The sequence below is a fragment of the Centrocercus urophasianus genome, unplaced genomic scaffold (genome assembly GCF_019232065.1).
Source record: "Centrocercus urophasianus isolate 14NV4802_14NV808 unplaced genomic scaffold, USGS_Curo_1.0 seq_5, whole genome shotgun sequence".
Taxonomy (NCBI): Eukaryota; Metazoa; Chordata; class Aves; order Galliformes; family Phasianidae; genus Centrocercus; species Centrocercus urophasianus.
This window is the reverse complement of record NW_024885088.1, coordinates 6,534,287-6,560,283: the sequence shown is the minus strand read 5'-3', so window position 1 is coordinate 6,560,283 and position 25,997 is coordinate 6,534,287. Positions and strand designations below refer to the sequence as shown.

At 37.8% G+C, this 25,997-nt stretch overlaps 1 long non-coding RNA gene across 8 annotated transcripts in view; it reads right to left on the bottom strand.

The window, feature by feature from the left end:
* Positions 1 to 6,414: 6,414 nt before the first annotated feature.
* LOC122169106 overlaps positions 6,415 to 25,997 on the bottom strand; it is a 117,256-nt gene continuing 97,673 nt past the window's right edge. For all 8 annotated transcript variants that reach the window (XR_006171473.1, XR_006171479.1, XR_006171475.1 and 5 more), the window contains 2 exons: positions 10,943 to 11,141; positions 6,415 to 6,906 (listed from right to left, as the gene is read on the bottom strand). This is a non-coding gene — a long non-coding RNA (uncharacterized LOC122169106). The remainder of the gene's footprint in view (positions 6,907 to 10,942; positions 11,142 to 25,997) is intronic.

The following is a 25,997-nucleotide window of genomic DNA, read 5'->3' as shown; positions in this document are numbered from 1 at the left end:
GTGATTATATTGAAAGACTGTGTTTTGTAGCTGAGAATTTGCTCTTATCAAACAGTTCTATTGTTTCCATGGAAATAAATAGGAGGCCTTACTTTTGGAACGACCTATGTAAATGCCAACTGCCTTCCATGAGATCAGAAATTACTTTATTTCCAGCTTAGATGTTTACAATGAGAATATATGAAAGGTGCTTTTATTTGTGTCACTTGTAAGTGCACCAAGTATTTCTCTCTTCCAAGCGTTAATTAAAAACATGCACTAATATGCAAACTGCTGCACACTTGCAGTTGATTGAGAGACCTTTTTAAAAGGCTGATGCCTTTGTTTGCATTGGGAAATCTCACTTGGGCTTCTCAAGAATGGAAATACAATTGTTTACGTTTGAATATGCAAGCTGGACAGGGAAAATCTCTAGTAGCCAGGCCCTGGCTGGAATACAAAAATAAGCCACATCAGACAACATGGTTACAACTTGGTTGTCTCAACTGGTGTCTCATCCAGTTTTGATCTGTGCTGGAGACAATGCTTAGCAGTGTCCCGCAACCAGGCAAAAGCCTTCCTATGATCAAATGCTGAGCACAACTGGCAATCATAATTGTTAAATGTTAGACGATTAAAAGTGCCAAAGTGACTTCAGAGGGACATTAGGCCTAGTTTTTTGATGCCTTTGTCTTGCCTTTTTAGCAGTGCTGGCACTGATTTTTCTTCTATGATCTGGACATTTAAGTCACCGAGTTCTAGATCCCTGTAGGTATCAAGTATACACTTGAAGGAGCTTCAGCTCTCCCGTTTCTATGAAGTGCATTAACTCACCTATTAACTCAGACCAACGTACAGAGCTACAGGTAAAAAGCACAACAGAGAAAGACGTGGGGATCTAAACATGCCTTGCACATCATTTGCAGGGCACTGATGCCTCTGCTCACCATGTAGCAGTGCAGCACATGCTGGGAGCTGCCTGAGGCAGCCTTTGGAACTGCTGTCCTGCCCCTGCCAGGCTGGCTTACAGTTGACTTCTGCATCCATCAGCCTGCTGAGAGGAAGAGATGGTATATTCCTGCTCAAAAGGCCATTCGATGGTACTTGGCTTTTGTCCCTCCCACACCTTCCCACCTTTGATTTGCTTATGTATTCCACAACAGAAATGATTCCTTTAGTAATCTTGGCAACCATTATTCCCATAACTAGCATGTATTCATATTCTGAGAACTGTATAGCATTAGTTACAGAAAACCTCCAAGCCCAAACAGCTTTTTGCTGTGACATCTCTAAGGTAACTGCTGCGCACAATTACACTCATGGTGATTACAATTCAGACCTCCAGTTCTCAGAACGGTGTGTATTATCACAGATGACTCCTTCTAGAAATTTAGTTCTCATTTAATACTTGTCTCTTGTTTGGAGCACAGTCCTAGGAGCAGATGGGGAAGCTCTGCAAGCACAAGGAAGACAGGCATTTTTCACCAGCTCTCTGTGACTCCTGTATAGCAATTTGGTATGTCATGCTGAATCTGTAATGACACTGGCTGGCATACCAGCTATGGTCTTACTGCATTTCTGGATCCACTCCCTATATAAATCTCCTTCCTAATTTGCACTTTCAGGGAAGATCTCAGGGGCTACTTCTGTGTTCAAGGCTTTTGCCCTCTCAGGGCAGCCTCAAAGGTACAGTCTCACAGTGTGCACCTTGTAGCACTCATGCACAGCAACAGTGAAAGTTTTTACAGCTGGTAGCACACACTTCTGCCAGAGTTATCCAGCTGGTCTGAAAACGTTTTCATTTGTTTTAGTCTGTTATCAAATTGAGACAAAATTTTCACGCTGGGCATTTGTTTTAGGAGAATAGGGAGATTTGCATGTTAAAGTAAAACCCAAAAACACGGCACTATTGAATGGGCTCAAAGAAGACGTGCAATGTTCCACAAATCCATGAGACAGAGATCTAAAACCTGTGAGCAGTAGCCTTCAAGGCAGAAACTTGATTGATGGTTTCACTGTCTATGTGACCGATTTTGTCTCAAAAAAAAAAGTACCCTCTCCAAGGCAGAAAAGGAGAACTAAAACCACCTGCCCGAGAACGTGGTGGATGCCCTGTCCCTAGATGCAGTCAAAGCTAGGCTGCATGTGGCTCTAGGCAGCCTGGTCTAGTGCTTGGTGACCCTGCACATAGCAGGGGGATTGAAACTAGATGATCACTGTGGTCCTTTTCAACCCAGGCCATTCTATGATTCATTCCATGATTCTACAAAAATCCCAGCCTCCCAGAAAGTCCTGTGAGCACTGATTTTCACCTGGCCTGCTGTAGCCAAATGTACAGGCTTCATTCCAGCAGGAAATACTCAGCTTCTGCTCATCAGTTAGTGCTGTTACACTAAAAAAAAACCTCAAAACAACAAACAAGCAGACACAGATTATAAAATCACACATTATGTAGCTTATGATTGCGTGCTTTCCTCTCACTTAATGAGTGCCACAGAACAGTGCATGACCTCAGAAAGAACTACTGCTGTGTTGAGTTTAAAAAAACACCCTTGTTTTTAATAAGAATTCCAGCTGAAGCTACTACTTATGTTTTGATACAAGCATTTCTGTATACAATTCTGAAAAACATCTGGCACCATGGAGTTGCGCTTTCAAGTTTCTGTCGCAGTTCCCATTAGCTGTAATGACGCCTACTGCTAGGGCCAGACCTGATTAACCGTAGGCTCACATACTGCTCAATACAGGCACACGTAGATCCTAGTGCAGCAAACACCACGGATTCTTTTGGCCCTTCGCTTTAACACGATTGCCAGGATGACTAGAGTCTGAAAACTCACAGCTCATTCCCAAGAATACAATGCTGATCCAGACAGAGCCAGAAGATTTTAAAGTGACTTCAGGGAAGAGATCTAACAGGCTGTGGTAGAACGTGCAGAACATTTTCCCTCTTTTTACCCCTTTCACCGGTATGGAACATTTGCTATGTATTTACTGAATGTAAAACTAAGCAAGAAATTTCCACACAGTTTTGCATCTTGGAGAGTAGCAGCACGTTTTAAGCTACACACGGTGCAATCACTGCTCACACTCATCTAAGATGATTTTGCTGCAGCTGAGAGCCTGCATTTCCAGCAGAAGAAAGAGTTCAGAATCCCAGAGCCCTTGAACATGGCCAGCACGGCAAGTATCCTCACAGCAGTTTTAAATTAAGAGATCCTCTTTAAACAATGAGAAGATTAAAACCAGCCACAGTATCGCCTATTCTCCTGAGTTTTTCAGACACAGAGTAATTTTTCCTCTTCTACCAACTGCCTTTATCTCTATGAACACAAGTCAAATAACATTCCTAACTGTTTATCAACGGTATGAACAAATGGCCTTGTTTTGAAGCGTTCATTGACCTCAAAAACCCTCAGAGTCCAGATATGTGTGATATTTTTGGATGAGAGAAGCAATGAAAGTTCTGCTGCTGAACATAGTATCAGTTTATTCGCTCTAACCATGGATCTGGGCTTGCTTAGCTACAGATATGACAAATTTACATTCCAATTTACGGTAATCAGATGCTGTATAATTAAAATATACACGACTGACTCTACGCAACCAGCTTGAAACCTCTGATCTTAAGTTAACCTTCAGTTTTACATGATTCCCATTTCCTGAAAAGTTTTGCATGTGGAAAAAATGATTTCCACAGTTGGGGTGTTTTTGTTTCTGGGTGTTTTTATTTTGTTTTGTTTTGTTTTGTTTTCCTTTTTCTTTTTTTTTTCAGTTTGTATTTCAAAATGCCTTTAATGGACCCAACTAACATTTCCTGGCCATGATTTTCCAGGTACAATTTGTGCCTTTTAGGTAGTCAGCAAATTCACTTTCAGGACAATTTAAATGCCATGAAAGGAGACTGCTTTGATGAGATGAAATGAGCAAGTGAGGATACAAAATCAATGTCTGTTTTTGTCTTTTCAATCTGGTCCTTGATTTTCATCATCACAGCTTTTTATCTGTAGTACAAAATTGATCTGCCGGAGAGTGCTGTGTGACAATTATTTGTAAAACAGTGGAAGATTCCTGAGAGGGACAGAGGGCTGAACAAAAACAGTACACTGCTAGTAAAATTTGTTGCATTCAAACTAAAATGTCCAGGAAATATGAACAACTTGAATGCAAGTCCACAGCATTTTTTGAATCATTTCCCTGAAAACTTCAATCCCCTAAAATGAACCAGAAACAAAAGAAATCAAGAACAGACAAACTCTTGAATAGCAGAACTTTTTTAATTCTGTTTTTCCCCATAGAGACCTTAAAAGAGATAATTATTTTGTAGGCAGTTATTAAAAATAATGCCAGACACTGAAGTTAGATGTATTAGGGACTGGGTAACAACAACTGTATGTAGACTTACTTTGCTGGTCACAGAAGTTTATTTTAGCCTTTGGTTTTTCTGTGAATTAAGATACTGATGTTATGCTGCCTATCAGGGAAGGCAGTAGGTTGTATAGTTATCTCCTGATTGGGGCAAAATCACTACCCTGAAACCACACAACCTACTACCTCATCCTGTTAGAGCACCAGGCAGATCTTCTGAAGCAAACTAGCATTTCACCTACCATAAGTAAGATCCCCTAAACACTTTCTAGCCCACATTTCGTAGCCTCAAAAAGAGCATAATTATGTCCTGTCTGCCCTTCCTCAGATTTCTTCCTGCAAGTCCATCAGACTTGGTGGGGTGACTCTATAGACAGAAGAACTGCAGTGGAAAGCACTCTCCTTCCCAAATTTGCACAATGTAATAAAACATGGGTAAAATCACAATTCAAAAATTGATTAAAAAAAATCTCTTCCCTTAGGGGTCAAGCATTTACTGGTTCAAGAGCAGAAAATGAGACATCTTCTTTGTATTATTATCCAAGTCATCACTTGTTAGTTTCTCAAATTATGCTAGGTGCATTTACATAACTGCTGAAAAAGTGGCATTTAAAAAAGGTGGAATATAAATACAAATGCCACAAAGTAATGAAGAAATGGATCACCTTTTTCCAAATGGCCACTCTTGTGAGCACACTGGTAGATGGAGAAAATTGAGCATAAACAAACCTTGTAGACTAAGATACATCTGTGCCCTCTGACACCCCACTTTCTCTGAGAAGATGAAAAAAAGGAAACTGCTTTCCAATCCAAACGATAGAGGAATTCAAACACTTTAAGGACATTTCTTTCATAAGAATCAAAACCAACGTATAGACAGAGCCAGAGAATGTTACAGTTGAAATACATTTGCTTTGCATTTTGAAGACATATCCAGCGATGATATCACAGCCACTTCAGGAAAGACAGTAGATTGTATAGTTATCTGACAGGCAGGGCATAACCCTAAAACTATACAACCTACTACCTCACCCCAAAGGACAGTCAGACTCCGATCAGAGAAACCACAAACTTTATTTCCAGAAAGCTGGATGACTTGCTGATGACCTAGAAGACAAAAGACTCCAGAGACAAACATTATCAGTCTTCGTTCTGAAAGAGTTTGCTATATACCAGTTGACATTTTGCTTAATGAGCTCTAGTTTCATGTTTTAAAAGCTTAATAGATTTGCAATATGTGAAGTCATGTCAGTGACAAGATACACAAGAGGGAAGAGGATAAGGAATTCATTTTTAATAAATGCACTTTTGTACTTCCAGTTCTGACATGACTGTTTTGTTTGTTAAAGAAAGGCATCACAGCGACTTAGAGAATAGATGCTGAATTAGAGGGATTTGTTCTGCATTGCCCCCTAGGTATTCCTCTGTTATCCTAGTGGAGAAAAACTCAGTTTCTCTTACTGACTTTCCCAAGTTCTGCATGGGTAAATCTTTAAGATTGAACCAAGAATTTGCTGACTGTCAGAAAGTATTATGGCTTACTTAAGCAACATGCTACTTCTAAAGGACAGTACCTCACCACTGAATCAATGGTCAAATTAAATGTACCCTACTGTAATACACAGACATTGGTTAATATGACTAGCAAAATTGCCACTACTGTATCATAATCTCACACCAACACTGTCACTCCCCACCATCTGGTTTGATGCACATTGCACTCAGGAAAAATCCAAACAAGTGACAAAAACTATGATATCAGTCCATATTTGTAATGTAAATAAATAAAGTTTTCAAGCAAGTACTCCAACTTAAAAAGCTAATTTAGAATCACAGAATCATAGAATGGCCTGAGTTGAAAAGGACCTCAAAGACCATCTAGTTTCAACCCCCTGCTGTGTGCAGGGCCACCAACCACCAGACCAGGCTGCCCAGAGCCACATCCAGCCTGGCCTTGAATGCCTCCAGGGATGGGGCATCCACAGCCTCCTTGGGCAACCTGTTCCAGTGCTTCACCACCCTCTGGGTGAAAAACTTCCTCATAATATCTAACCTAAACCTCCCCTGTCTCAGTTTAAAACCATTCCCCCTTGTTCTATCACTGTCCACCCTCGTAAACAGCCATTCCCCCTCCTGATTATACGTTCCCTTCAAGTCTTGGAAGGCCACAACGAGGACTTCCTGGAGCCTTCTCCAAGCAAAACGTTTTTTTGTTAATTGCAAATTAAAGACAAGGATACATGATACACACAGAAAAACTAGAGCCATCCTTTACAACAAAGCAGATCTCACCCCAAAGTAGGTAGGTCATGTTTCAGGGCAACTGATGGGATCTTCCACTGCTCTTAGCACAATCAAAATCGGGATGCAGAAAGAGAAAACACGCATGTTTCAACTTCATTTCAGTGCACACTGAAACAATTATAAGGTGAGTGACAGCTAGTGAAAAAGCAGACAGCAGCTTCTCTGTACATTTTCTCAGAGGCCCATTCACAGCACCAGCTTTCTCTTTCCGTTGTTATTATTCCATCAGATTGGTCCCCAGGGGGCACCCCAAATCTGAAAAAGACAAGAGGCAAGGAATAGTGAAAAACAGGAAAGGTTGTAGGCTTTGGGCTTTTTTTTTTTTCAGATTGACTTATTGAAGTATTTGCTTCTTCACTTTCAGGGAAAAACACACTTCTAAAGAAACTAGAGGAGGAAGGAAAACACAAATGCCTAACTAAGTTACATAGCAATGTGCTAATCTATAACAGGCAATGTTACACTGGGAGCTTCAAAGATCACTTAACTACACTGGACTGCAGCCACCTGTAGGAAGAGGCTACTGATTGCTGCAACCTGTACATGGGACATACTTGTGACACCAAACTGCAGTGGTGCAACTGTCCTCTCTCAGGCAACCATATTGGAGAAAACGCTGAACAACCCTGAATTTGCAACTGGCAACACCAATGGCACTGAAGATCACAGTAGATATTCTTCATATACTATACAAAAAGAGTAGCAAGAGACATTTCAAAACCTCTTAAACTAGTAACTACTATCAAAGGAAGTCGTTTGGAAAGTTCTGGAGCACAAAGTTCCATAGTTTTCTCTATATACTTAAGGGTTTAAAAATTGCATTTTCTGAGAGTGAGCTTTTTTGGCAAAGTCCGTTCCTTTCTGAATAATCCTCTGGAAAGCAAACAAACCAAAAACCAAACAAGCAAACAAACACAGAACTATCCTGTCCCTGTTTTTTTTACATAAAATGTTTAAAATTAAACATCTTCTTTATGTGTGTGGTCAGAGATTTCAGTGTTAGGACTTCACAATTCATACAGGAGCTTTGGCTAAAAGTCAGTGTGGAAGCTGGTGAATTTTGGAACCGCCAGGTAAGTGAGTACCTGTGGCCTGCACAGTCACCTCACAGAAAGGGCTTCCACTTCAAAACAAAACCCATCCTTATATATAAATCAGCATTATGTAACATAATTGGAGGAAAGCTGAGTACTCTGTGTTTTACTTCAAAATGAGACTTCTGAATAAGCATTTCCTTTAGGGTGAAAGAAGAAAAACAAAGTAACCTTCAGTGTAGCTGCTCTTTATGCTGAATAGTCCAGTGAAAGCAGTTCAAAGGCATTAAAATGATATATTCACTGTAGTGAAAAGCCCAAGCTCCTCAGAAGACTCAAATCACTGGAAATTTCAGATGGAAATCCTAAACTTGAAGTGACTCCAGTGATTCCAATGGCAGAAGTGAAAACATAGATTCAAACAGCGGCAAAATTTTGGAAAGCCTAAGCATGTTGTAGTGATTTACATTGCTGCCTATCTGTAGCATGCCTTAGCTTTACTTTCACTCATAGGTGCATTTCTCATTAGGAGAAAGGAAAATATTCACCTTTTTGAAAAAATGCTGCATTTTTAAGGAACGTTTCAAAAGGATTCAGTTATTTCTAGTAAATACAGCTAAGCTTTTGATAATGTTAAAGATTTTTTTCAATACATGAAGTTCTGATATAATATTGCCTTAATGTATAATCTGCCACATAAAAAGTAATAATTTAGTTTACAAATACTGAGTTATTTATAAAGTGCTGTAAGCTTTTTGTCACACTATTTTCTATAAGATCTGTTATTATGGGTATGAACAGTTTAATGTATTCATTAGCAAATAAAAATGGAAAAGAATGCACTTTATTCAACACAAAATTAATCATTCTTCTGCTCTCACAAGCTGCTCATAAACTCACTTCAATTGATTAGGTCACAAAACAAGGATGAACTTTAAAATACTTAATGAAAGAAAAGTGCATGCTCATTTTCTATGAAGAAGACATGCATACAAAATATCTGGCAAGAGTTTGTAGTTTAGCAACTGCTTAATACTAAGAAAAATATGACATTTCCATATTCTCTCAATGTTCAGTGAAAAATGTATTGGAACAGATGTTAATAAATACCTTAGCAGTCACTATTAAAAAGGTGCAGAGCCAACTCTGCTATTTCTATGATGCAACACGAAAGATGACAGTTTTAAAGTTGAATTGTTACATAATTAAAAGCCTTAATAATTAACAAACTCTGGGACAATACAGAACAAGCACTTTGCAATTTTTGGAGCACCTTCCACACAAAAACTTGGAATGATCTGCAAACGCAAAACCTCCCTGTGCTCCCAGGAAGAAGGTAAATGGCTCAGGTGCATATGTGAGCAAGTGCACAGTGACTGCAGTAGAGAAATGTGTGGCTCGAGGCAAGCCCCAAGGGACCCTGCAAGGCTGAGGGGATGCATGCAGGCCTGATCAGTGGCTTCCAGCTTGTTTCCACATCATGACTATTTTCTGGCTTCCAAAGTGGTGTCCAGTCACCACTGTGCTCCTGTAGGCTTTTTTCGTTATTATAAATGTCACAATCTTGTGCTAATGAGAGTGGTTGCAAAGTAAATGGTGGAGGTTCTACTGCTGTGGATGCTGATACCACGGGAAGCCTTCTGACTGAGTCCAACAGCCTCTGAGCAGAAAATGAAACTGATACATTGCCCTGTCAAGCCAGACAGCAGTACCATGGCAGGTAACTGTTCTGAAGATTTCAGACAGAAGCTAGTGGGAGGAGAGAAGATCATCTCCTGAGATCTATGTAACAAAGTTCACATACAATATTTCCAGGTCTACTTTTAAGTAAATATAACAAAAATAACACACTACATTTTCATGTAGATTACATCCTTCAAGAAGTGAAAAGTATTTTACAAACACAGATTTTGCAACTCCTGTGAAACACGATGTATATAGTGACTTAATCCACTACTGAAACACAGCTGCTTCTAAGACTGGCAACAACAGTTCTTTCACAAATTGTAAAACATTACCATAATTTTATAAATTAGGATGGATTCTGCTGCAGCTTCAGAGGGGCACAATAGGAAATATTCACAGCATCAAGTCTACTACACTCAATTGTTTGTCTAAATTTCACATTAGAACAGAATTTAGAAGCAACTGACTGTACTGAGCCCTAATTCTATTAAAATTAGTCACATTATTTTGTCTTTTTAACTTTCATTATTGCACAGAACATTATAGGTGCTGTAACACAGTTCTATTAAATAATTTCACATAGTCACTGAAACCATCCTCTTTATCAAACTGTTCAGAAAAATTTGGCAAAAAGTAGCTGTTATACCAGAACTCTGTGGAATATGTGTTTCTGAGCTCTGTAGTAATTTATGGATGTTCCTAAAATCTTGAACATTCTAGATATGGGGTAAAAATGGCAACAGCACATAAAAACATACATCAGTGCAAGTAATTACATCTGACACACTGCAGCCTTACAACTGCAGACCTGTGTAAGGGCTTCCATACTCTCATGTGGACTCATTCTAACTTCACTTAAATTCCTCCACATAAGTAATGCTTATGTAACACTTTTCATAAAAGGTTTAACACTGTCACATAAAAATGGAACATGCTTAATAACTGCTGCTTTAACCTACTGAATGGGTGTACAAGAATCTGGCTAGAATTAAAGACAAGGAGCTGGAGCTGGGTGTACATCAAAGGGCTTCTGCACCTTCACAGACATGTTCCATAAATGTATGTCAAGCATTTCTTAGCCTGACCACTGTGAAATGTCTTGAATGATAAACAGATACTTCAAAAGGACATGCAGTAGGAAAAAGACCATTTTCTATCAAAGCAGCACCTTGTTTTTTTTCAGTGTCAGATCATACCTTCTGTTTATGCAAACTGTAGCACTTACACTGACATATTTTATTCTTCTATTCCATTTATTTCTGAGTTCTGCTTATGTAATACTCCAAATGCTAAAAATAAGCAAAACTACCCAGAATGATAAAAACATTCAGCATCTCTCAAAGCTTCCATAAAAAGAGAAGCTAAACCAGAGCTAACCACTGGCTACTTTGTCTGTTGCACTTGTATTCCTCAGCAAATCAATATTTAAAGAGACACCTGCTTTGTTTTTATTTTAAATAAACTCCATAAGAAAGCAGAACTGTTTAGCGTATTAGGAGCTATTTGTTTGTACAACTTAAATATTTGCCCTTGATGTTTTCCTAGCCTAATTTTTCTGCCTGCTCACTTACCAGCTGATTTGCTGTGCTGGCCCTGGTGGGCTTTCTGCCCAGCCTAAGCCGGCTGCCAGGCGTGACAGGGACATCTGTGGGAGCAGCAGCAGCAGGATCTCAGCCTGAGCCGTGCTTCCCAGCTCCTGAGGGCAGAAATGACATTCAGCAGATCCCAGTGGGAAAATGGGGTGAGGCCAGGATCCATGGGAGACAAAGCCTGTGTAGGAAGGGCAGATCCACCATGAGTAAGCGAGATGTGTCTTACCAAAAACAAACGTTACAGGTACTTTTCATACTTCACCAAGCATGAAGGCAAAAAAGCAAGGACTGGCTTATCAGCGAGATGACTCTCTGCAGGAAGAGGAGGTGAAGCTGTGACAAATTAGGGATTGTTTCTTGCTAAGAAAAAGGCTAAGATAATGTCAGTGTTATTTTCTCTTGTCAGAGATAGCAAAGAATAAAACCTGCACATAACCCTTTTCTTCTTTCCTAAACATTCATAATTCATCCCCATGCACTATCTCAGATTATATTTCACATAGATGATAGAAAAGTGAAATACCAATGACTCCCTTCCCCCCAAATATTTCTGTTTTAGGATGTTGATTACTGGATCTTTTTTTTTTTTTTTTTTTTTTGGAAGAACTGTCTCCTCAGCTTAGGTCACCTGGATTTGCTTAATATCGCTGAACATGAAATCTGACACTATAAAATATGCACCCTGTCTTTTCTTTGTAAGTGATGCCTAGCTCTTCAAAATCACACCTTTCCCAATTCCCCATGGAAAAAACAAGTCCAACTGCAGGAACAATCAGGATCAGTATCTTCCAACCCATCTCACTATATATACTTGGCCATAACACAAACAATTATTTTGAGTAATGTTTCCAAGCACTTCTTGATAGAAAAAAAGTGTTCACTACACAGAGAATCTTAAATAAGGTATATGCTTAAGTTAACTAGACTTGGCTTTTTAACAGGTGCAATTCATACAATGTCACATCTAGCCTATGTGCTATCACTGATTACAACCTTTATTAATTGCAGTTCTTCATGTAAACCAGGAAAATAATGTCAACCAAAGACACAAGATATTGTTAAAACTGTTAATCTGATGTTCTCTCAGAAACTGACATCCTCACTGCAAATTCCTTTTCAGGAAAGCTAGATTTTCAGTGTAAGAAGAATTTAAATGCTTGGAAACTATTTTTTTTTTCTAAAACGTGCAGTAAAACAGTATATGTAAGTTCTGACTTAATTAAGCACCAAGAGAGAATGTCAGATGGAATAATACATTCTAAGTCTCATCAATAAACTAAATTTCACGTTACAGAAATGCAGTTGCACTAATAATTCTGGTTTGTAGACAAAACAGGTTTGTCTTTTGTCTTTTGCACCATAAATAACACTCCCACTTTAAATTTTAGTCCTTAGTGAGATAAGGCAGTTTATGAGTAGTACTGAGGAAATTAGTAGTTTGGAACCCAGGGTTAGACCAGTCATCTAAATAACTCAGGTTTAGATAGATCTACTCCACAATTTTGTATTTACACCTATGCACACTTTTATTTGTTATTGACACAATCACGATAAAGTTAAGGAAGTGCTAACAAAGAATAACGTTGTATTATATCAGCTAAGCAAAGTTTGTAAACAGTTCTATCTGTCATAATCATTTCAGACGTGCAATATTTGGAATTGTGGATAGCATTATGTGAAAAACTGGCATAAAACCAGCAAAACATATAGTATGTTTGTTTTAAAACACTGCTAAAAGTCAAAAATTAAATTCCACCTCAGAACAGTGTTCTGAGGTTTGGACTGCATTTGGCTTGAGCTGCTGTGCTCAAGCTTCATCCTGATGGTGAAGCAGAAGTCTGGAAGTCTATGTACATTAAGACAGAGAAAATACTTATGCAGTCCTTACAAACTATAACTGCACTGGGTTGGTTATTTCTGGTTACTTGTATTTTTCCTTCTGGAGGTTACACACCCGAACAAGAGGTTTACTTGCAAAAGCAGAAGTATTTACATTGACTGAGTTAGACTACAATCAATCCACATTATTTAAAATCCTAAGCAGTCCTAAATTCACAGCCAGTTCAGCCTGTATAAGGAACTACTACTGTTTCACCAGGGACCAAACTAACATTGTGAGGCTGCATCAACATACCACCTCCACCCACAGGAGACTTCTATGGGGCCATAAGTGCTGAAACACACTGGAAGGGGATGCTAAGCACAGAGAGGGATGAGGCTTCACCTTCCCATGGTGTATCAGGTGACAGTGAGAGAACTCCACCTGTTAAGGGACATGGAAGCAAAGGCCTCTGCTGAGCCTGCCCACTCACACAGCTGAAGGCTGCATGCATGCCTCAGCTTCTGGAGATGTGATTGCTCCTGACACAGCTGTGTCTGGTTCATGTTCTGCCTTTTGTCTTCACCCTTAGCCCTCCTTTTGGAGCCTGAACTGGGCTTTCATGTTTCATATCTACAAGTCCTGGCAACCTCAAAGACCTTACTGCTAACAATGCTGCTAATTATTAAGATGCCTTTTACTTTCCAATTAGTGTTTTTCTTTGGATACCAGCAGATAACCTCTATGTATAATAGCAGCTTTCTTACTCTTTTGTAATATAATTCAAAATATAGACAGGTGGTTTTGCCACAACTCTTTTGTCTCTGCTCTGATTGGTTATTGTGATTGGTTATTGTTACTGTCAATGGAAAGAAGGCTTATACATATACTCCCTGCACAAGTTAATGAGATTACTGGTCTCATTAGCCATCCGATACAAAGCCCAGTCCAAGACCCAGCTCAGGTTTGCATAGCACAAACCTTAAAAAAGAGAGGAGGGAAATCACCAAAAGTTGCTGATCCTTGCCAGGGCTGTTGCACCCTCACTTGCAGTCTCCACTCCCCTGTGGAGACTGCATGACCAGGCATCCCAGACTGTGCTGGTCGTCAGCATGATGACCTGCAGGGATACTTCAAGCACAGCAAGCTGATGTCAAGTGCAAGGGAGGCAGCTGCTGTAGATATGTGTGCCAAGGGAGTCGAATTAGGAATCTGGAGTGCCCTGGGGTGACTGGGGCAGTGACACCAATATGGCACATATCCACACAATAAACACTCTTCATGAATTGCAGGCAAGGAGCTCGGGTGGCCAGATACACAGCTCTGCCTGCTTTCAGTTCCCTCTGTACAACCTTTGGTTTTCTCAGGTGACTGAGACTCTCAATAGATTTACCCCAGTGTAAGTCTTTTTACTTGAGACTAAAGCTTTCACTAGTTAAACACTCATTAATGAACTCGAACCATGGCTTCAGGTGGTGGAGAGTAAGCGGATCTTTGCCAGCATTCAATGATGTGTTACAGACTTTGTGTCCATTATTCATGATGTTGTTGCTACAGGCTCTAATTTTACATAAACCAAAGTCACAGGAGAAATGTTATGATGAGCAACTGTGAAGAGTACAGGAAAAGAATGCCATATCAGTTGCTATTAAAGACACAGTTTAGTATCGCATTTCCTGATTTTGAAGCCTTTTGGGAGTGGAAACAGAAATTTTCTGTGAAGAGTGCCAAGGTAAAACAGAAAAATTTTGAAGATGGTCTTCAAAGTTAATTTATGTCTTCTGGATAACTCAGTTCAAATTCCCCAAATATAAAAAATACACAATCTTTTATCTATAAATAAATGTACTTCACAGTTCCTTTTAGATCCTTTTTAAGAACTACTAAAATTGTATCCTAGCTATCATGTGAGCTATTGCTCTGCATCTTCTCTGGTATGCCAGAATTTAGGACCTATTGGGAAAGCAATATATCATACCACCTATGAAGTTATAAATATGCACACCAACAGCATCAACTCACCAACAGAGCAAGCAGACTTGAAGCCACTGTCCAAAAAACCAAACTTCCTCTCCCTTTATGAACATAAAAACCAGGCATATAAAAATACTGACTTTCTTATTTCCCAGCATTTTTAGTATACACACAAGACAGTAATTCAACTCTGCCTGCAGGATGAATGACTTCAAAATAAGCTTCAGGCTCAGAATCCACGACATGTAAATTAAGATATACTTCATATGATATATCTTAGTCATGAAAATGGGTCACACATTTAAGGTATTTCTAGACTATATTTACTGATGTAAGTATTTTAAATATATTCTCATGTTTATAGAATAATAATTTAATTATTTACCACATTTCATTTTCTATGAACTGTAAAGGAACTGGATTTCTATTAGCTCTCAAAGGGTGAAAAGTCTGAGTACTTCTTTGTAACCTTTCATAATTTTATGTAACACATGCTCAATTCCACAGGGAACTTCTACTCCACTATGTAGAAAAGTTGATACAGTAGAAAAAGCTGAGGGGTGAAGATCACACATTGCACATACTGAGATTCTGATTTACCAGTATCATGAAATTTTCAAATTCTTACTATCTTGTAGCATTTTAGAACTAATGGGATTTCCTCAAGACTTTTGGGTGCTGAGTATTTGTTCAGCAGATTATGACCAAACCATTCCAGGATCAAATTTAAAGGAAAAAAAAAAAAAAAAGGGAAAAAGAGAGAAGGTAAGAAAGAAAGATCGAAATTCTATGTGTTTAAAATGTGAGTCCAGTTTGCAGGTCAGAATGTATATTCAGACAACCCAAACAATCCAAGGAAATTTGAACTGGCACAACTATCAGTATATCCACTAGGTGTCACAAAATAATCATCCAGACGAGAAACAATTATATGTACTACATGCACATCATGTACTACATGAATTAAGTGGTGCTTTGAAACGAAATCTGTTGTGAGCACAAATGCAGGAAAATGTTATGAAACTCATGAATATACATACTGTCAGCAGTGTATGGGAATATCAGACACGACACTCAAAAGCTGTTGCAAACTGGGGTGTATGTCACGTAAGATTCACATACAAATGTGTAAATGCCTGATTAAATAAAACCTTCATGAATCATAAAATTGATATTACCAGTTCTCTGAATCACAACTCTTAGGCTACTTGCTTTTTTATGTTCCAACTACTTAATTTTCTATGTTTGTATTTTGTTAGATTTTCTAAAAGAATGTGAAATTCCTTCCTGACTACAAGGAAAATGCTGCAAAGAAAACAAGTTCTGAAGAGTTGGGGATAAGAAACAAAAAATAATTAATATTGCTGTGAAATCACAACAAATGGTGCACGCTGGAATTGAGAACAACATAACGATAGATGCTTCTTAAATCCAGACTCTTCTTATGGAAAGGTATGCTATGAAGATTTGGGTAGAAGAATTACCAAACTGAGAAATTAACCTCAACACTGGGGGCATTTAGATGTTTTAAAATATTCCTGGAACATTCTCAATTCATCATGTATGCACCTGCACTCATCCAAAACACTGACAGCATTAAAAGATCAAGCCCAGATTGCTGAGACAAGTAATCCGGTTTTCCAAATGGTTCTGTAATGACAGTAACTTTTTCTCATAGCTGCATAAAATTTTTATGGGCCACATAGTCTGCAGTGTGATTTATCACTATCCATGCATGTACACACTACACTCAATTAAAAATACTGTAATCAACATCATATGCAAGATTAGAAAGTAGAATAAGTGAGTCAGGTACGAGGAGAAAACATGCCCTTGATGTTTGTATCATACGCACAAAAAAGCTATATGCACTCTACTGACAAGTGGCATTAAAAAAGCCAATCTAAGCAATGTTAATAACTCTCTGCCCTCTTCAGAAATACAGTAAATGAACATTTGCTTTAATACTACCCTATCTGTTCATACATCATTTTATTCACTTTGTCACAGTAAGTTGTACAATGTAAACATGTAAATGTAATTAAGCTCACAATACGATTTGGACTTTTTACATACTATTTCTTCATAAGATTTACTTTGTAAATGTCAAAGCTGGACAACAGATTTCAAAGTTTTCAAATACTTTCTAATTTCAGGATCATGGGAACAACACTTTTCTTCTATCCCCAATTTCCCCTCCACTTTTGAGCCAAACAATTAAATACTTGAGCTTATAGGAATACAGGTACAAATTTGAGAGAAAAAATATTGGGTTTTTTTTTTTGCTTCTAATGCCAGCATAACTTTACCTGTATGTTCTAAAGGAATCTGTTAATTGTGAAATAAACTTTCAGAAAAAAACCAAAAGCTTTTCTCTGAAGTTCTTCCAACACAAAAAGTATTATTTGATTTCAAAGAACCCTCCAAACCATGCAAAACTCAGAGTATCACAAAGTCAGTAAGAATTTTGTTATTTGATTTCAATGAAGCTATGAGTTCACCTCAGAGAGAGTCATGTAGAAAAAAAAAACTGGTCCTACTTACCACAGAATCCAATAACCACAGAATAATGAAGTTTGGAAGACCTCTGAAAATACCCAATCCTCCTCAAAGCAAGTCTAATGAGATCAAGTTGCTAAATTCTATATCCAGTTGAATCTTGGATACCTCTAGGGATGGAGGTATCGTAGCCAATGTGGACATTTGTTGAAGTGTTTCAACACTCCTTGGTAAAAAGGTTTTCCTTATATCTGACTGGAATTTCTCATTTTCCAGCTTGTGTCTGTTAGCCCTCATTCTATTTCTGCGGCACCTTTGAGAAGAGCCTGGCTCCATCTTTTCCCTACTCTAAGATCAATCAGGAGCTGTGGATAGCATTAAAGTTGCTCTTTCGCTTTTCTTTGCCCCGTTGGGCAGACCCAACTCTTTCAGTCTCTCCTTGCTCACCATGTACTCCATCTTGGTGGCCCTCTACTGGACTTGTGCTAGCAAGGTGGTTGCTACCTTGTAAATTAAAACTGGGCACAGAACTCCAAATAGAGTATCACAAGTGTCAAAAGGAGAGGCCCACTTCTCTACAGCTGCTGCATTTAGTCTTGCCAGTGCAATACTGAATGCAAGTAGGTTCTGCTAGTAGGGCATATGGCTACCTCATATTCACCTTGGGTATTAGGACTACCAGATCCGTTTCTACTGAACTGATTCCTACACATCTGGCCCCCAGCCTGTATCACTATCTTCTCACTCATGACACTACTTCTCAAATTAACAATACTAAGAAGGTATTGTTTTTTTTGCTTCTTTTAATTTGAAAGCACATATATCCTAGGCCTCCCTCAGCCTTAACATACGAAAAGTAGAACAGCTCAGAAATGTGAATGTATAGCAAATGTACATCCTATTACCCTAGCTCTTAATGCTAGAGCAGTACTTCCACCTTAATCTTACAGAAGCTTTAGTTTATGAAAATATATTGTCTCACCAGCAGCATACAAGAAACTTACTTGTGGTTAAGATGCACTAGCAAATCCATGTAGTTCAGAGGTCTAGCACTTGTGTAAATCAGTATTTCACTTAACAATGGAATAATTTAAAATTAAATTGAGAACTATAATTATACTTTACTATCATTCAGTTCTTTATATCTTCTGCCACTGGAAATAAGCTCGAAAGAAGACATCCAAGCCCAACCACAATATTCTTGGGTAGTTTGTATTAGATAAGAACATTTACACTCATAACTACCTGATTTTTTTCAGCTCAATTCAATATGAGTAACTGGTTCAACTTGGTTTCTGCTCATTAAAGAGCAGTTGGAAGGAAACGGTTAATCATTGTTTGCCATCTGCTGTAGAAAATCCACACTACACAGAAACATTTTTGCAGCCAATCTAAAACCACAATGCACAAAGAGAGCAAAAGGAAAATACTGTTTTCAGCTATATATTTTTTTCAGTGCATGCTAAAATTGTAAATATTTTGTGGTTAACCCTCTCTCACTCTTTGACAGCACTTTCCTGTGGACAGTGGTCTCTGTGGTACATACCACATCATTTAGCAGTCCCTATAAAGGTACAGCAACAGTGCTATGGAGAAGCGTTAGTGGTCTGCTTCATAACAACTTAATCATGGAGAGCTAGCCTATGAAACCATAAGGCCATCTTTCAGAAGGTCAGAAGGCCACAGGCCAATGCCACCTGTGAACTTCGCTGTAATCTAGAAAAATATTATCAACATTAGTAGTTTCAGCTTTTTTTCCCCCATTTTTCTTCACATGTAAATAATAAACCACTTCTGTGTACTCCCCATCAGATTTCCTAGCCCATAGGCCCTTTCTAGCATTTCGCTCATTTCTGCAATTGTCCCAGGAAGGCTCTGAATTCTCTAAATCTCTCCAGGCTGTTTTTTCAAAACCAGCTCTAAGTTTTTCTAAACATAAATTCTAGGACTTAAAATTATCAAGCCAAGAAAATGCAAAAGATGTTGCCTTCTCAAAGAGAAAGAGAAATGAAAGAGGAAGATTGGTGACTATTCACGCTATTTTCTGGCTCATCTTCCCCATCTGGTAGTACTGACTGGGGCTGTGTCATAATTAGAGAGGGAAGTAAGTTGCTATTTTTGGATTGTTTTTTAATCCACAATCTTCCACAAAAATTGTATTTGTTTTAAAATGAAGAAAAAGACATGTGAACGACGTAGAAAATATTCCACTTAAAAACAGAAAGATTGCTGGAAAAAGGCAGTTCATAAAGTTTTATTAAAATACTCATTGCTAATAGGTGGCAAAAATATCAGAAGAAATGCTAAGAGTAAGAAAATCAATACTGCCAAACCCATTCTTCTATCAAAGATCTAGCACTAGTGGCCATAATTCAGGTTATTGAAGTCTTCTTTCAAGATTGATTAAAGTTCATTTCAGTAATAACAGCAGGGATGCCTGGCTCCAATGATCTTAATACTGAGAGTGCTAAAGCCTGCAGTTTTCTAGTAGAAAACAAAAGCTTGTTCCTCTAGACCTTATTGCAAATATAGAACTCACAGCATATCCAAAGACCTGTCAGTCAAAATATTTTTCCTTTAAAAAAATCTCATAAAAAGAACACTGAGAATCCCTCCAACTTCCTTCTTTTGCAAGCCATAAACTTTAATCATCCTCCTCCTCTTTGCAGATCTCTGAGGTATGTAACTGGGAAGACTTATTACACGTTTCTGAAACCTGCAAATAGCTTCTAATCTGGGACAACTTGTACCACCAGAGATCTTAAAAGAGGGTAATCCAGTAAGCCTTTGGAGACTTTAGCGTTCACGACCCAGTGCTGCCTAATATGCACTGGGGGGATTGCGAGAGAGTGATGTTAGAAGTCCCCCTCTATCAGAGCTTGTAGCAAGAGAAAGAAAGATTTAATGAGAACAGTGCACAGTAGTGCACTGTTTGTAGTAGTGAACAGTTTTCCAAGAACTTAGAAAAAGATATTTTCAAATCAAAGAGTAAAATGGAATACAGAAAGGTTCTCTGGATATTCAAAGAGTTGGATTCATTTCACAACTGTACAACAAATTTTCAAGATTTTCTTTGTCTTCTTATACAAGTATTTTCAGAAAAGTAAGTTCAGTTCTCTTGGGTTTTTCATGTACTATAGTAACTAGTCAGACTTTCAAAGGCAAACTACAACCCTGCTTATTTCCCTGAGCTGATCCATGCTGAATGATTTTAAGTATCACTGTCAAGGCTATATGTCTTAAAATATTCACATCTGTGTTTCACTTCCACACCTGCAAACTATTATGTCCCTACCTTTATGAATTGAGGAGTACAAATTCATAATGTCCATGAACCAGCTTTGAGAATCTTTGGTGGTAAAGTCACACTGGTATGTATATTGATAGATGGAATCTGTTTCTTGGGGACTCAATCCTACAACTGTCTTCAGTAGGAAGGGAACTGTAATTCTACAAATCCCCAAAACATGATCAGGAGATGTCACAGGTGTCAGTAAGACAGGCTGCTCTAAACTGCAGGGAGTCTGGCTTTTGAGCCAGTCCCAGGAACGAGGAAGGTACTTTTCATACCTTTCTTTACGTGAGTAAAGTGTCCTCTCTCAGATGTATCTGTGCTGATTTCAACTGTTCACTGTGCATGTTGTTATTATACTGTATCTTATTACAAAGCGGAGATATTTAGATAAAGATCTGACTTCGCTTTCTAAGCACAGCAATGCTCTTTTACAGCCACACAGTACTCATCAATTCAGATTCTGGTTTTTAGAGATTAAGACTATATAGATATATACGGACATCTCAAACCTACCTACAAACTCCTAAAGAAGTCTTAAAATTCCCTGCATCTACTCATTAAAGTCTCAAGATTGTTTAAAATTTAACTAAAAGATTTGAGGTTGGATGCTTTAGGAATAGTGGATCAATTCTCAAGACCAAAGTTCTAGCACTCCAAATCACCCTAGGTGCTTAAAAGTAGCATTCTGTCAGATGGAACACAGCTTTTCTTGAATGTGTTTCTCCAGAGCTGTTCAGAAACACTTCAATTCACTGCCCATAATGGTGAGACTGGCATAATTTATGACCTGAAACACCAGCAAAATTATCTCATTCATCCCTCAGCTGGACCCAGCAGAAGCTGCAAGTCAAAGGCCACACCAACAGGAATTTGATACCAACTGACATTATACAGCCATTTTTTTCTAGGAAATTCTTCTTTTTGTAAGTTTGATTAAAAAGATCCATCAAGAAGACACATCAACAGCTTTCTACCAACATGTATATAAGTAAAGCACATTATTAATACTAAAGTATCATCTCTAAGCCAGCAGGAATCAGGCACAATAAAACATAAGGTATGCTCAAGTATACACAATCTTAATCTATGACAAGACACAGCTATATAGGGCTGTACTCTTGTAGACATAACAAAAGACATAGAAGAAGTCCATACTCTGTTTGATTCTTCTGGATAGATCCATGTCTTTGGTTGAGGATTATATATCTTTATATATGTTTTCCATTAATATTAATAACCATTTTTGTAGCACTCGACTTTTTACCCGTACTCTCTACATCACTACATCAACATTTATTTATCTATCAGTGATATCATTCCATCAAGATTTAATAGCTATTTTCTACAGTTCAAGCATGTTAACACTTTCTTTCACCTATGGTACAGCTTATCCTTCTCCTTTTAAAATTCTAATGATGTATAAAACAAAGTACCCTTATACAGCATGACTCAGAAATGCATTATATTCCTTTCTTCAACTAATGGTAAAGGAAATGAGTACAAAACAAAGGCAAAAGAGTTCTCTATTCTCATGTATAGTTTTATATTGAAATCCTGAGTGTCAAATGAACATGGCTTTTAGGAAAGTGTCAGCAACTGTAAGAGTTACATAAGATAGAGATAGAAAAATATTTTGCAAAGAAAAATGACAGTCACTTGAGAAGATGATTTATACTTCAGTTTCAGTACGCCAACAGCCAACATGTGACCTGACATTTGCTAAAGAAATCAAATAGACATTCAGCAAGATTACAAAAGCAAAAGCATTAATTGTTCCATACAAGCAGTTCCTCTTTGTACTAGAATAAGATCTAGAACACTATGAAAAAAAAAAAGAAAAAAAGGTCACAGTAACAGGTCTTCCTGTGCATTTTGTTTTAACTTAATTTATGAAAGCCAAGTTATGTTGTTTATGCTGGCCCTTTTGCATCATGTGTCATATTCTTTATGGACAAGAAAGATTCACAATTCACATTCCCTGTGTGTTTTAAGTTACTTTGCATGAGAATTTGACTGCTAAAGCAGTGCACAAGGAATGCATGGCTGTTGACATACACGTTCCACACCTGACAGAATATGACAAAAAGGACAACAAATGCAAGGATGTCCAAATAAGGAAGATGAGCTGGTTGGTGAGGTGAACTGGCTTAGATTGTGAGCTCTGTTATATATTTCCTGTATGATCTGAAATGATTTCATGAGCCCCTGGGGCTCTGTTTTATCACTTTTTAAATTAAGATCATAATTCCCTTTCTCACACTGAAAGGCTTAATCATTAATAGGTTCAATTCAATGCTGGGCAGATAATCAATACAAATTTTATGCGTGACTGAAGAACCATTTAACCTCAGATCTTAAGTGGCATATAGCCTTGTGTCAGCCTCTTAGCAGCCGCTGCATAAATATTATATATGCACATTACTGAGAGTATTTGAGGGACATGAGTTGTCAGCAGTACTGATATTGCATTCCTCAAGTTACAAATCTGCAGAACAACAAACTTAACAGAACATGTCCTTTAAATACAGAGCAAAACAAGAACTAGCACATTTCTTTGTAATGGTTATACATGACAAAGAAAAGAGAAAGTGGTATAACTTGTGCACTGTGTGTTCAAGTGCAATGATTTAAATGAATTCATGAAATGATTATCTTAAAGCCTCAGAAATCAACAGTGTCTGGGAGGATTTTATTTTGGTGTTGGGAGAAGCAGTGTTTTTACTGACTTCTCCCAAGAACACAGCTCATGAATGTGATCATCATTTACTTCTAGAAATACAGCTACAATTCAACACAGTAATGACTTTTAAGATGTATCTTGAAGATACTTATAAAGATATATACTTACTCTGGCAATCAAACAGAAGAAAAAGTTCTTTTCAGAAGACCTTTCCCTAGGACTATTTTTAAAGCTTATTGCCAGAATTTATCTATCATGAAGACCTCTACACCAGCAAGAAATTCTGCACTGTGATTGTCATAGATACCTTGTCATTTTCTTTGCATAGATGACCAATTTTCACTTCTTTCCTCTTCTAACTTCATTAGTTCATATTGTAACTTGGCTCCCCCTAGGTCATCTCTCTTTTTCAAAAAGGAAAGGAGAAAAAAACTGTAAAACATTTCCATTATCATTATGAGGGAAGAAAGTGAGAAATGGACATACAGACACTAAATGCAGTTCTTCCAAAGAGTTCTGTTTACAAGGAGTTTGCTTCAGTATATGGCCAGTAACCCACTTTACACTTATTTTGAAAGCCTTGATCAAAGGTAAGAGGGGCATTAATGGTACTTTACAGTAAGGGAAACATTGACTTAAAATTACTGAGACTATTCAATTTAGTTGCTACTAACCTTGAAAGCTTCAAGTAAAAAAGTCTCCTCCACTTCCACAGCTAAACAATTTTAAAGTAGTTACCAGGTATTTTTTTTTTACTTTTACTTCTAAATATTGGAATTACATGCAGTCCTTTAAAATTAGTATGACTAGTGGTAGTAGAAAAGTTAACTGTGCTTTGACTAATCAATCAGGAAAAGATATCAATACATCAGGTCTAAATTATTCATAACATGTAGTAGTCAGCAGCTTAGTCTCTCTGCAGCCAGCGATACTAATAATTTTTTGGATAGTAAATGTGTATCATTAATACCTTTACAAATGGATGGTAATCAGACTTCGATAAAGACACCACTGATTGCACACAAAAATATATACAGCATGGTGAAATAACAATCTTTGTTTTCTTGCCTTGTGATCATTTTAGGACCACGACATGACACTAGATAAATTATTCTAGGTCATCCCAAGGAAGTGATGTTCTCTGCCTATTCATCAATCTACTCATTTATTCATTCTCACTCAATTCACTTATTACTGATTTCTATTTTCTCCAGCTAATTCTGCTGCTTTTTTGATGAAAGGTTACTCTTTTCCACAATGTCCTTAGCATTTGTATATATAGAACCCAGCAAACCTCCTTGAAACACTGACTTTGTCCAATAAGAGTCACCAATGCTTACCCACTGTTCATTCCAACCCTTTTGTTTTTCTGAAAATATGAACTGTGTTAATGCTATGTTTCTATAAACTATTTGTCTTGTTTTGCATTATGTACCAAGCTAATTTTCTATTTTTTTCAACCTCTTTCATTATTTGTCTCTCATGCCACAATTTACCCTTATACCATTCCCACACTTTTCTTAGGTAAGATTTTTCTCTCTTTTACTGTTGTTTCCATAAGTCACCTTAGAACTAAAACATTCAGACTTATTTTTCTCAAAGTCTTAGCAATTCTTTATTTTTCTTTTGTGGTCAGAGATCAGCTCCTCTTCTTCTACTTGTCCAGTGACATAATACTTTGTTCTCTATTTAACTTATTCTGAAATGTGCTAGTTCATCTCGTGCCATTCTGCACAGCTGAAAGAAGAAAAATGCATGTATATATTTTTCCTTAAAATAGAGCACAGGTATTATACAAAATGTACATGAAAATAATCCTTAGCTTCAGTCATAAATGTGGCAAATGGGATCCCACCAGCAGAAAACAGTCCAGACACAAGATGGGACAGAAATTCTGCTGGTAAAGAAACTCTTCAAACTTGACTGCCTTAAATTGTACGAAGAATATGTGCTGACACAGTACCATATTGAGATTTTATAGACATGTTTTTCAGACTATTCCATTATTACACTAGGCTACAATCCTGCAGATGTTTAGATATGACGAACTTCAGTCATGCCAGTATTTGTATTACTGGGTCTTAAATTCCTTCTCCAGAGAGTTAAGGAGAAACCCCCTCACTCTTAGATTCATAATAGAAGAGTGGCAGTTGTTAGGTATTCCTCTTGTTGAAGCATGAGAATGTACTACAAGAAACATTAAACTTCTATCTCTTTTCTGATAAAGCATTGTGCCTATGCTTCAAACCCTTCAAAGTCTTACTTAAATACGCAATTCAAATTAAACAGGTCTACATTTTGTTTTGAATTGGGCTATTATTAGACATCATTTGAAGGTCATTGGGATAAGCCATCCTTTTTAACAGATCTGAGCTTCTGAATTCCCTGCTGTGCACAAACTTAGACATTTCCTGGCTTTTTGTTTTTACTTTCTTGTTATGTGTTTAAATCCATATTTAAAAAACGTCTGGGGCAATTTATCAACTTGGTCACAGAGCTACTTCTACTAGTAGCTTATAAAAAGGAAAAAAAGAGACCAAGGTGCTGAGGGGAAGGGATTGTGCACAATCTGAAATACTGGTAATTTGACAGCTATGATATAAAAAACAGATTTTTCCTTCCCTTCCCTTCCCTTCCCTTCCCTTCCCTTCCCTTCCCTTCCCTTCCCTTCCCTTCCCTTCCCTTCCCTTCCCTTCCCTTTCCCCTTTCCCCTTTCCCCTTTCCCCTTTCCCCTTTCTCCTCTCCTCTCCTCTCCTCTCCTCTCCTC